Below are 9,075 nucleotides of genomic sequence, written 5' to 3'. Positions count from 1 at the left end.
CAAGTGTCATATGAGCAGTTTCTAGAAGATTCTTTGAGTTTCCACCTAGCAAACTTCCTCTGCCATTTGTCTGCTCTTGCTCATCACACCCTACAGAAGGGCTTTTCAGTATGCATCGCACCTCCCGTGTGTAGCAGGTGAGATGCATCGCACCCTGACCATGGAGCAGGTGAGATGGTCTAGTTTTTGCTAGTTTTGAGTGGTTTTTTAGGTGGAACTTTTGGGAAATGATGTAATCAGTTGACCATGATCCTTTAGGGTATGAAACAACAATTTTAGGGGTTTTAGAGCCCTTGGTTTATCGACATATGTGATTGGGGTTGCGGTGCCAAAATATGTCTATAACAAGCTCCTCCAAAATTAAAATTTTGTATGGCCTATGAAGATGATGATGATGAGGTGTAGCTTCTAGCAGGAATTAAAGTTCTACCTGAAGGAGACATGAAGAAAAATATTAATAAAAACTCATCGTGGAAACTCCTCCAGTTCATGCTAGTTAGATGAAAAAAATCCTTTGTTTGCAGATGCCTCTTTTGAACTAAATACTAAGTCTTTCATTCTAAGATATAACAAAGGATCAATAATCAGGATGCTTAGCATGAACAATCTAGGCTGTTTTGGAGAATTTGGTATCTACGGATAAATACTAATTCCCTAGATAAGTAGCTATATCTAAAACAACAATTTAAAGTGTTTTAGTATTTTCCTATAAGCAATAGATAAGATGAGAAGATGAGAATACCTACTTGTAGTTCCGCTTTCCTCTCGTCTCCTTTGTATCGATCCTGTCGCTCCTTCCCATACTTAATACACTTGAGAAGTACCTATAAACACAACAGAAAACAAAGAATCAATCAAAGAAAACGATCTATTGAATATAAGTGAAAGGAATCAGATACAATTCACACATATAAGCAATATAAAGTAGTACAAACATATGGGAGAAAGGTTCAAACACTTTATTGAATAGAAGAAGGAATTACAACCATTGGTGTCTGATTCAAAGCCATTCCTCCAGCTTGGATCCCATCCACATCACGTCAAAATCATGACAAACTTGTAGCATCACAATACTTGCTTCAAAGCCAAATCTCATAGCAACATTATCTCCTTATAATTCAACATAATCCAGCCCCTGATCACTTAAATGAGTGGTCAATTTATAGGAAGATGAAGGAGGTTTTGTCATAAATGGTGGCATTGAATGGCCTTCTATACTTAGAATTAGTTCCATGGAGGAAGGGATGAGAGGATAGGATGCACCTTAACTTATTCCTCATCCATTTTTGAGCTCATAGGATTTGATAAGTGAGGGAACCTTCTAGATGAATCCAAAAGATAAGAATACTCCCCAAACCCTATGTGAATTTCGCTCAATCTCGCTCAGAGCAGGTGAAAGGAAGCCTAAGTGCTCTGCTGGGCACCCCGGCATGGACTTAACTACTTCGCAGTGCACCCTTACATGGGCCTACCTGCGCTAGTCCCTCTAGAGGTTATTTCTAGATGTCTTCAAATCATGAAACTATCTGGGAAGGAGGCATTCAAAGGGTTGACTTGTTTAGGGCATGTAGCAACTGAAATTAGGGTTTCATGAGCCCTAAAATATTGATCTGGATGATGGGATTGATGTGCCCAAATGGTTCTGTAACAACTTCCCCCTAAAGCATGAAGTCGGAAAAAGGCCAATGTCGAATGAAATGCTTTACGATGTGATGAAGAGGTATCGAAGTGGAAGGTGTCCTGCATCAATTACAATACATATATCATGATATTTTATTTTACATCAATTGTTGAGGGAAGGCATACCCATGCTCAGCTTATAAACTTTCACTACATGTACATGAACAGTCGTCTACAGATATAGACCCATGATCGGAATGACCATTAATGTAAATCCATTGTACATATGATTTAGTACTCCTGAAACCGCAGCCCGGATGGATGAAACTAGATTCAAGGTCTTCAATCTCATTCAATCGTTCGCTCAAGTACAAGTCTAACCATGTGAATATGTGATCTAATGTCGAACATGGGAAGACACCATATGATTACCAGCCAATGATGTAAGTTGTTAACAGATGTGAGAGAAATCAGCGATAATGATAATGATCCTCAGGGTACTACAGTGCATTCTGCATAATGTGAATGGATGATTTGATGTCAAACACCATACAAAGTCTTTCGGTTGAAGGCCATTGATGTATACCTATCGCCGAAAGCGAGAAACCTGCCATTGATGCATGCAAGCCTCAAGGTACTAGATGGATGTTTCTAAGTCAACTTCTTGGATAACATGTTGATGTCGACAAGAAGTGACTCGTCATAGGAGGGCCTTGATGTATCCCACATCAATGACACGAAATGAGTGTAGTGATTTTGGAGATGGAATTTGACTGACGACACAAGGTTCAGGAATGGCGATCATGAAAATGAAGGTTTATGGTATTGCAAAGGATGAATTTTGACTGAATGACTTCTCTTGAACATGTCGGCAACACTAAAATGAATTGGTAGCATTGACCCAAAACAAAGTGATGGATGGTATGATAGACCAACGGTGTGATAACCATCAAGCTAATAACCCAACCCAAATAGTCACAGTGATGGAGTGAAAGTGTCATGTTCAAGAGCGACCTGCTACCATAAAGTGGTTTTCCCCTTTTTCCCATTTTCCCTAGTCATTGTTGACCAGTACCTCTATATTTTACCAAGATTGAGGAGGATAACATATGCTTGTTGTATAATTCCACCCTTCGGGTGAATCCATCGTTATGTGATGTTTTAACGAGTCTAGCAAAGGTGAAACTCGGTCTTGTCTAGATGGACAAGTTTGTAGCTATTTGATGTTTTAACGAGTTTAAAGACAAAGATAAATCAATCCTTTTCATGTTTAGAGAGTTTGAAAAAGGAAAAAAAGAAAACTCCACAAGTTCTTTTTCGTAAATTAATCTCTCAAGCTCGAAAAAGTGTAAAAAAATACAAGAGAGATAACATTTCCAATCTGTTAATGAGCTGGAAAGGACAAATTCTCAATGATCTTTTCATGTTTAGAGATTCTAAAAAGAGCTTAAAGAGGCCTCAAAGGGGGTTCCTTTTTTGTTTTTAACAGAGCTCGACAAAGAGATAAAAGTGTGCTCTGTGGTCAAAGGTACAATTCACAATCGAGCACGTCAAATTTTTTAAGTCAGTTGCAAAACCTGCTCAAAACCCCACCAAATGGATTAAAAACATCTGTTTCATAGGCAAAAATAGGCAAATACTAATGTTTATTCGATTAATGAACATGAAATGAACATAAAACAAGTTTTAACCATGACATTTTTACCATTTGGAACTTACCATTCAATTTTGTGCTCTGAGCTAGTTTGTTACCTCGAACTTCATAAGCTAATTGCAAGAGATTCTATGGACCATTTCTTGAGCCATCTGGACGAGGTAGGAGCTAAACCTCTCTCCTTTCTTTTCAGGTCATTCTTTTGTCATTTCATGCAAGTTTTAGGGTTTTTTGGGGCCCCTGGGGTTTCATTTTTTCGCTCTGGGATCAGCGCAGGATTTCACATCGAAAATTGTGCTAAAGAGCACCCAGATAGAAGGTTGCATGCTCTGCAACACACTGTCTCTATGCCTGGGCTGCATTGGGTGAGTTTCCCAAGTTTGATTTAGTTGTTTGCTCCAAAATTTGTCTTGTTTTTTGCATGGAAAGGATCCTAATTAAGCTTATGATTGTGTTTCAGGCTTTCATCGGATCAAAATGTCAATTACATGGCAAGAAAGAGAGCATGAAGAACAAGACATGGTTGCCCTAAACAATCTGGGTACAGTTGAGGCCCTCAAAAACACTGGGTTAGTCAAATACTTCAAGTTGTCCGGAATGAGGCAACAAATAGAACTACTGTAGTTTCTTGTTCATGCATGGGATTCGACAGATCAAAATTTTCACTGTAGGGACAAGATGGTCCCTATTACCATTGATGATATTTACTTTCTTACTGAACTGTCAAGGCAAGGTGCCCCCATCTCACTTTCTGGATTTTCCCTTGGAGGTGAATTAGTGAGAAATTATATTAGACAATTTTGTCAGTCAGGTACACAACCTAGCAAGGATGGGAAAATAAACATCACGGATGTGAGTGATTTGCCTTTGAGAACGATCCTCTTCACAATTGAAAAATTGGCTGGCAGTGTGACACTACATCTGGTGAACAGATCTTATATGCAGTATGCACTGGAGTGTCTGGAGAAAAAAGTTTTCAACTGGTGTGAGGCTGTGCTTTCTTCACTGAAAGAACAACTGACCAAGGTAAAAAGTGGTAAGATGAAGAATTTCTACTATGGTTCGATCTTAATCACTTTTACCTTAGAGAGAATCCCATTGATGCAACCACAACATGTATCACTAGGTGTAGCTGGTCCTAGAGATCCACGTATGCAGAGATGGGTCGAATTGATGGCTCGACATGCGGGTCAACCAACAATCATTTTTTCCACTGCATTCTTTAGTTGGATCGAGTGACAACACCTTGTCATCGAGGAGCATCCATACTCAGGGATGGATTTCCGTGGAGATCCATATTTGATTCTACCAACTGGAGCACAATGGGGTGCTATGGGTAAATTGTTTGACCAAAAGTGTTTTTTGATTTTTTCAAATTTGTACATGTTTTTTGTGTTTTTTATTTGTCCAAGACTAAACTAAAATCATTCTTATGCATGAAGATGTGGGTATTGTTCGACCTATGGGACACCAACAAGTTGCAGGTGGGCCAGTGCAGAGAAACATTGGGAAAGAAGTTCTCCAGGATCACATAGAGGGATTAACCCTTGGTATTCTAGATGTCTGAATCGAGGAGTTACCTATGAGGCTGCAGCACCACACTATTGGTGTTCCTAGCCACTGAGTGAGGCTTTTGTGCATGATAGAACAAGCCGTGACCTATTACCATGAGCACCACTAGATCTACTTAGGATGTTTTGCATGCATTTTGAGTTTTTTGGGTCAGATGACCAAACGTGTCTTGGACACAAATTTTGTAAAAACTTTTAAAACACCTATCTATTTTACTTTCAGAGTTTTCTATGGTTATATGCAATCCTATTCAACTGATGATGTGAATTGAAAATATTACTTTTACATGTGTCGCAAATGTCTATTTAACACATAATTTGCTAGAGAATCAGTTAATGTGTTAAGATTTCTGGAAATATGTTGATATTGAATGTGTTCAAAATGTCTTTCCAAAATACAAACTCTAAGGAACATATGAAAAATTGTTGGATTTTGGACAATATAAATGTTTGTTAGTTGTAGTACAATGAGTTGCGAGTCCAGCCTAACGATGATTCGGCTAATGCCAAGTGAAATGGCATCAGAGAGAAGTTCAATCAACGCACTATACTCAGTGATGTTGTTCGTCGATCGACCAATACAAATCCCTTGAAAACTCACTAACTCACCACTTGGAGCGAAAATAGCCCATGCTGCAGAAGACAAGTTCTGTGTACTATGACTAGCACCATTGACGTAACCAACAAAAGGTTCCAAAGACTCCAACATATGTAACAAATGCAAAGTGGATTAACAACTAGATAAAAACTCTAAAAGATACACACACACACATGCAATGAAAGCATATATACAGTGAGTTTTACTACACTTAATCAAGCATAGTAACGTTTGAGGTGCAGCCCATTTCGAGCTATGACAATGGAATCCCATCATAATCTACTAACTCGTAGGCACCTTTTGCTAGAATGCGCTTGACAATATAAGGACCCATCCACATTGGTTCGAATTTCCCTGCTCCAAGTTTATCAGCTTCCTGATCGTAAAGCAAGACCAGGTCTCCTTCTGAGAAGATACGAGGCTTGACATTTCTATCATATTGCACCTTGATACGTTTCTTATGTGCTTCATTAGCCAATGTGGCATCATGACGGGTTTCATCCAGATGGATTAATTCCAAGAAACACACTTCTTCGTCAGAAGTGTCAGGTAACAGGTCAATCGTGAGTTTGAGTGATGAAATTTCACATTGTATCGGTAAGATTGCTTCCAAAACATACACCAACTGAAAGGGTGTGAATCCAGTTGCATTTCTCACCGAAGTTCGATATGCCCACAAGGTAGAATATAGGATTAAGTGTCGGTTTGGCTTATGAAGCCCTATCATTCTTTGCAACATCCACTTCAGGACTTTGTTGATGGCCTAAACTTGTCCATTTGCTTGCAGGTAATAAGGGGTAGAACTATCATGTGACAGTCCTAACTTAGCCATCAAATCAGCCATTATGTGATTGCAAAAATGTGACCTATGATTTGTAGCTATGGCTTGTGGTACACCAATCTCGATAACCACATGGTTAAAACAAAAAAAAAGAGCAGTCGTTTCGCCGCTGTTGTTTAGTGTTGGCATCACCTCGGCCCATTTGGTAAAATAGTCAATGGCGACTATAATATACCCATGCCCCCTGGCCAAGGTGGGGTTACATGTCATAAACTCAATGCCCCATTTGGACAATGGGACAACAACAACGACTGGATGCAATGGTGCAGGTGGTAATCTGGTTTTTCAGTCATATGTCTAGCATGCATGACAACTCCTGACAGCAATAATACAATATTTAAATATAGTTGGTTAGAAGTAACCAGCACGGAGAATTCTCTGTGTAGTTGCATATCCAGATAAGTGTCTACCACAGGCACCTGAATGTCAATCATTCAATTCTTTCTCGGCTTCCTCATGTGTGAGGCACCTCTGTAAAATCATATTGATACCACGACGGTAAAGAGTGTCGCCAATGATCAGATAATCTTTCACTTGGTATCGAATACGTCATTGTTGCAAGCAAGAGGTATCAGGCTGAAAAGTTTGGGTTTGGAGATAGATCCTTATATCTCCATACCATGCATCAAATGACGATATCAGAAACAGAGATTCATCCAAAATCGATGGTTCGGATGTTGAATCAATGGAGGTCGAGGGAAGGTCACAAAGTAACTCTGTGAAAGCTAGAGATTTATTTGATTTGGACTTGATGAATTCCATATCAAACTCCTGCAAAATGACTATCCATTTTGAGTATTTTCCCCTAGCAATTGACGTGACAAAATGTATGTCATAGGGTTGCAATCCGAAATGACAGTTGTTTTCCGGAGCAGGATGTAATGGTGAAATCTTTGAACAGCTTGCACAACTGCCAAATATAGTTTCTCGACATAAGAGTACTTAAATTATATATCATTAAGATTGCGGCTCAAATAATAAATTGGATGTTCAATCCCATTTTTTTCTTGGACTAAAACCATGCCAATGGTTGTATCTACAGTAGCGAGATACAGGTAATAGTTGTTTTGATAATTTGGAGAGTACATTAATGAAGCTCTAATCAAGGTATCTTTAAGAGCATCAAAGGAAGCTTGCACAACCTGATCCCAATGGAAGGGTATCTCCTTTTTCAAAAGACGTGTAAAACCTTTAGCCATCTCAGCATAATTAGGAATGAACCTCCTCAGAAAGTTTGCTTTCCCTTGGAGTCTCTGTAACTATAAAATATTTGAAGGTGGAGGCAAATCAAGAATTGCCTGAACCTTTAATGGATCGAGTCAAATCCCCTCTCTAGACACTAAAAATCCAAGCAATCAACCAAAACCAACACAAAGCACACATTTGTGTGGATTTATTCGTATCTTGTAGTGTTGGCACTATAAAAATATTGCTCTCAAATGTTGCGAGTGATCAGTCCGCTTTTGTGAATGAGCAGGTAAATCGTCAAGGTAAGGTTTAACAATGTGCTTGATGTCATGGAAGGCGTAGTTCATTGCCCTCTGAAATGTGGCCCCTCCATTCTTCAAACCGAATGGTAGTTTCCTATATGCGAACATGCCCCAAGGACAAATAAAAGTTGTTTTAGATTGGTCCTGTGGGCGGATATTGATTTGGTTGTAGCCAGAAAACACATCCATGAATGAGAATATTTCGCATCTGGCACATTCGTCAATAATCTAGTTGATAAAAGGAGTAGGATAATTGTCCTTTGGAAATGCCTGATTTACATCCCTATAATCAGTGCACACTCGAATTGTCCCTTGTTTCTTCATGACAGGAACAAGGTTGAAACCCAGTTAGTAAGAGGTACAGGGTAAATGAAACTAGCTCGCAAAAGTTTTTCAACTTCTGCCTTAATTGCATCAGCTTTATTTGGATGAATAGGTCGAAGCTGCTGTCGAACTGGCTTGAAATAAGGGTACATTTTTATGTCGTGTTCAACAATACAAGAGTTAATGCCCGACATCTCCTCATAAGACCATGCAAATATATCTCTAAATTCATGAAAGAGAGTATGGTAACTATTGAGTTCTGATGGAGAACAAGATTTGCCGACATGAATGTTCTCTACAACATTAGGCTTGGTCAAAATATTAATAGAAATCGTTTCTTCAATATTTGACAGGTTTCGCTCAGATTCTACTATGTCTATGAAAACTGAATTCGAAAGAAAATCAACAACTGAAGGGTGGTTTAGTTCATTTGAATAATCTTCGATGTCATCTGGAAGATGGGAACGATGATGATAATCTTCCCAAGGTTCTTCTCCTATCATCATTGATTGGACGATTCCTTCATCCGTAGAATGTATACGTGAGAAAGGATCTAAAGAAGTACCATATTCTAACGAACGGTCTACTCATACAATTGGTAAATGCATATTTGGGTTTTCCACACAAGCCGAAAAAAATTGATTGCTATGCTAGTTCAATGGGGCTTAGCGGCATTAACACAATATTAATATCAACTTAAAAATTGTTGGTAATCCTCCTTAAATCAGATGAGGTGGAGGAAATCATGTTGCAAGTCTCTACTCTTGCCACTTCCGCCAAATCAGATGATGACAGTAGTGTAAAAGTACCCATTAGGGAAGGATCTTTAAAGAGACCTACCCCAACACTTTGAAGTGAGAGTGGCAGTCCATCTACCAACGAAATGCTTCCTGTAGCCTGTGAACTATTGGAAAAGAAGGCAAGTTGATCGATGACTGTGATTCTACCCTTATGAGGGAAAGCAATAGTATGAAAGT

Source organism: Pinus tabuliformis, chromosome Q, assembly GCF_031772625.1.
Source record: "Pinus tabuliformis cultivar Carrire ecotype Pingquan chromosome Q, CPIR1, whole genome shotgun sequence".
NCBI classification, from domain to species: Eukaryota; Viridiplantae; Streptophyta; class Pinopsida; order Pinales; family Pinaceae; genus Pinus; species Pinus tabuliformis.
This window is presented reverse-complemented; position numbering follows the sequence as displayed.